This window comes from Mytilus trossulus, chromosome 14 (assembly GCF_036588685.1).
Source record: "Mytilus trossulus isolate FHL-02 chromosome 14, PNRI_Mtr1.1.1.hap1, whole genome shotgun sequence".
In the NCBI taxonomy this organism is placed as follows: Eukaryota; Metazoa; Mollusca; class Bivalvia; order Mytilida; family Mytilidae; genus Mytilus; species Mytilus trossulus.
In genome coordinates, this window is record NC_086386.1 from 81,403,967 (window position 1) to 81,408,944 (window position 4,978).

At 31.7% G+C, this 4,978-nt stretch overlaps 1 long non-coding RNA gene across 1 annotated transcript; it reads left to right on the top strand.

Moving 5' to 3' along the window:
- The first annotated feature begins 658 nt into the window (after window positions 1-658).
- LOC134697317 (uncharacterized) lies at window positions 659-4,380 on the top strand. The gene is made up of 3 exons (XR_010103100.1): window positions 659-699; window positions 2,368-2,455; window positions 4,332-4,380. It is a non-coding gene; the product is annotated as an uncharacterized LOC134697317 (long non-coding RNA).
- Window positions 4,381-4,978: the final 598 nt, after the last annotated feature.

Below are 4,978 nucleotides of genomic sequence, written 5' to 3' on the forward strand. Positions count from 1 at the left end.
GGCATTATGTTTTCTGGTCTGTGCGTCAGTTCGGTCGTCCATTTGTTCGTTCGTTTGTCCGGCTGACCTGCTTTAGGTTAACGTTTTGTCGAGGTATTTTTTGATGAAGTTGAAGTCCAATCAACTTAAAACATAGTACACATGTTTCCTACAAAAGGATCTTTCTTATTTAAATGCCAAATTAGATATGTTACCCATGTTTCCGGTCCACTGATCATAGAAAGGGATATTGTGGATGGGACATCCGTGTACTATGGACATATTCTTGTTACGGAATTGATTTAACTGCATGTTTGAAGGAAGTGAAATGTAATGATCTGCACATAAAAGATGAAGTATATATATATATATGCATTATAAGTTATGAAAAATTGTCAATTATAGAGGAAAATTAAAATCAGCATCAGTATTTAGAAGTCCATTCACGCAAAAGAAAGTCGAATAAAAGACATTACACATACTTACTTCAAAGCAGAGTTTGCACTACTATGTGTTATTTATTTATTATTCATCTGTTATTTACGATATGTTTAACCTAAATCTACTTATTTGTAAATTAACCTATATTGTGTCATATTATTAGCGCCATGTGTTGCACAAAGCTGCCCTGCAGGATACCAGTTGTTAAATGACCAATCTGCTAGTTCGAATTGTTACTTCAATGGCAATGGTGTTTCTAGTAAATGGTATACTGCTCAGGTGAGTATTTATGATGTTGTTTCAGATTTGGTAATAATAATAAGTAGATATATGGTGTAATATTAAATATGTTTATATTAAAGTCATATGAAACGAGTGACTGTTGCAAACTAGTGTTTATCCAATTCTTGAACCAATGCATGTGTATATCATAAACTTGGTATTCTGTGCACGATTTTATAATTTTTTACGCAAATTTATCCTAAAATCGTCAACTTAAAACAAAAATTGCAGCTACTTAGTTGCCGTGTTTTGAAGCCGAAATTTACCGATTGTCCTTTTATAGTAAACTATCAACAAAAACATGGATATTGAGCACGTGTTTAACATGTGAAATCAGACAATTGTTTATTTAAATGACAGATCCATGTGTATTGCAATCACCGGATTTTTACGAGGAGGGTCACGCCAACGTCATTTTCAATACGGAAAAAATGTCAGCGAATTGCTTCCCGGAATCAAGCAATTCCAAAAAAGTAAACTTCTTCTAAATGTGGACAAATTAAAGAATTTCTTCAGAAAAAAGTATACGTACATCAGTTTTATAATGAAAACTAATTACTTGTCATATTTTTTTTAATTTAGGGGTTTCATATGACTTTAACCCTATTTAAAAAAATATGCAAAAAGGTACATGATTTTTCTTGTCTATAAAACGAATTGTAACACAATATAAGTGGACTTATAAAGCTATTAAATAACGAATGTTTAAGATAACTATCTTTATCAATGATTTGTACGATTTAACCGATTTTGCATGTTATGGTAAGTATTTGCAAAACACAGATTGTGAGACAAAATTGCCCACTCATAGCAGGTCGATAGCAAACGTTCTCTCGACCTCGTAGTTTTTTGTAAAAAAAAGAGCTAATAATCAAATATCAAATAACACAATTAAATCCATACACTAACAAATTTATCTTCTTTGAAACTCGGGTTGTTATGATTGGTTTAAACTGTTTTGATCCATATGTTTCTTTCAAATTAAATGTTCAGTAAATCGTGCATTTAAAACGACGGTCTTTTTTTATTCTGAGTAAACTTGGTTAATAAACAAATTGGTAATGTATAACACGAACTTTGACCGGGAAAGTTCGGATAACTTATACTTTATACATAGTAAGCAAATCATTTTTGGTTACATAGGAGAGGAGAAAGGTACTTTAGGGACATTCAAACATCGAAAAGTCGAAAAAAATACCAACAGATAAGTAATTGTTTACACAACAAAACAAGAAAACTTAAAGATAGATCAATACAAACTCCACCAAACATCTGTGGGTAATCTCTGTAAAGATAGATAAATACAAACCCCATCAAACATCTGTGGGTAATCTCTGTAAAGATAGATCAATACAAACCCCACTAAACATCTGTGGGTAATCTCTGTAAAGATAGATCACTACAAACCCCACCAAACATATTTGGGTAATCTCCGGAGAAGGGTACACAGACCATGCTCCACATGTGTCGACCGTCGTGATACGCAAATCCCAGTGTCAACCGTCGTGATACGTAAATCCCAGTGTCAACGCTTTAACATATCTACCGTATTATTGATTCAACTTTTCGAATCTTAAGAAATGATATAGTTGTTTATCTAATTGGAATATGATCGAACTATTGTTAAATGTAGAAAATCATATGTCTCATCTTACATTATTTCAGTTTAAATGTTTAGAGACACCAGGGGCCTCTCTTTGGAAGCCAAACAGTGAGGCAGAGGCTGAAGCTGTCAAATCGATTTTTAAAATTGGTAAGTATTTTTTGTTGTTGCTTAAGACAGTAGTACAGCGATATTAATCATACTCAATTGTATATTTGTTGACACCATGTTCCATTTACCCATATTCTGTAATTAAAAAGAAATCTTTGTGCAGGAAGTTAAAACCTTGATCAGTTAAATAAGACAATTTTGTTATACCTGATTTGATTAAAATGTGTTGACGTAAAAGATTGAGAGTAATGACTTTAGACGTAGGTCGCTCTTTCGTTACTTTTTTATTTTTATAAAGGGATGACGCATGTTCCTAACTTTTTAAAGTATATTGCTTTTCCAATACCACTCGTTTATTCCTTGTGATTTGTTGTTTTTTATCCATTCGAGAACCGAAGTTTTGTTATCAACAGCGACTGGCAGCAAGTTGAAAGCAACTAAGATATTCTTTTATTTTTGATTTTTGTCACAGTATTCGTTCGAGTTGGTATGTTTATCTGTTACGTTAAGAGATCGTTGCCATCTTTATCAAAAACGTCGATTTAAAAAAGTAGACTGATACAAAGAATTCGAACGTGTAAACGTAATTTTTTGAATTATTTCCGGGTCATATCAAAATTTAATTTTTAAATCTATTAAAGTATTGTTGGTTAAAAGTGAATTTGAAACAACTAAATGGTTGGAGATGCCAGAATTAAAGTTTTTCACGGGAAATTTTAGCTTTGTTAGTCATTGCATTCCAAAGTTTGTACCCGAAAACAAATGAATAGCATTACTGTTGTTTCTGGTGAAGTTCATAGTTTTATAGTTTATTTTAAGAAATAAGCAATTGTACCATACCATGAGTGTGACATTTGTGATACTATCATTTTAAGTAAAGATGGAAAAACACTAGGAGCAATTGGCAAGACTTTTCGAAAAGCATTTGGTTATTCATTTTGTATATACAATTAATAACAAATTTCCAAGAAATCAGCTAATACTCAAGTCTTTTGTCCATTTTGGGGGGTTACGTAATTGAACTCAACACAGTATAAAACAACACTTATGGTATCAGTGTTTCTACTCTTTCCTCCTTTTCATAAGGAACACTCAAACCCTAAATTTAAAAGTTAAGAATTTTTAAATACTTGAATATTTGAAATTAATATGATTAATATTTGAGATGAAATCAAAACCACTTATTGTGATCCGATAGGGGCGAATGTAAACCTTGATTTTTATAATAACTAAATTTATCAGTTGATAACTGAACAGAAGTTTCTTTTTATGTCACCATTGCAAGTCACTGGCTTCTAAACAGTTTATTAAAATTGAAAAAAAAATCAAAGAAACAAACGTTAAAGAATTGCAAACTAAAATCTCATGGGACATTAAAACATGATCATTTTGTGTTCAAATATAAATCCTCAGTAATATTAGACATATCTAGAATAATGGGTAGAAATGGTTGTCTTCAATTTCCTGAAAGGTCATATCTGTTGTACATATAACTTATACAACAGCATGTTGTACACATAACTTATACAACAGCATGCTGTACATATAACTTATAGAACAGAATGTTGTACGACTCGGATGAGTTACAATTAACACTTTCCACTTAAACCTTTTTTCAATAGCCTAAAATGAAACCCCTTCCAAAATAAACGACGAAAATTTAGGATTTCAAAAACTATTATTTCTTCAATGTTAGTTGTAAACACAAGGTAAAAGTAAAAGCGGTAGCCGAAAGAGGTTGGAGATACATAAATACGACAATGTGACAACTTACGTCATTGTATAATTTGTATATTTTCTATGACAAAATTATGTACATAGAAAAAATTGACAACATTATTTGTTATGTGCGTTTCAAAACCACTTGAATAAACATTATTCATGAAACACTTGTTTAAACGTTCTCTAATTACAGCAGACAACCAAGATATATGGACAGGTGCTTACAAGCCTTTCACTTCCGGATTTCAATATGTCTCAGACAATAGTGCATTTTCATTTACGAACCTCGCATTTGGAATGCAAGCAAGTAAATATCAATATAAAGATAAAGTGTATGTTAAACTGGTTTGTTATACATGTTATAGGTATGCTACCCACAATCATCCGATATTTTAACATTAATGAAGAATAAACATGATAAAGTCTACTATAACAAAGCAGATTGTCCTTCTAAGGTGAAAATTAACACGATGAAGAAAAGACGTCTACATATAAGTCAATTTACCAAAAATCATCAGTAAACTTTAAAAATAGAGCTATTTTCATTAAATGAAGACTTCTACCAAATGGTCGCTAGTCATAAGATACGGATTTGTATATTGATATTACATTGTATCAATGATTGCCTTTAAGACTTAATGAGTATCGCAGTGATAAGAACTCCCATTTTGGTATCTGATACACATAAAAATAAATTGAAAATGGAAATGGGGAATATGTCAAAGAGACAACAACCCAACCATAGAAAACAACAGCAGAAGGTCACCAACAGGTCTTCAATGTAGCTAGAAATTTCCGCTTCCGGAGGCGTCCTTCAGCTGGCCCCTAAACAAATATACA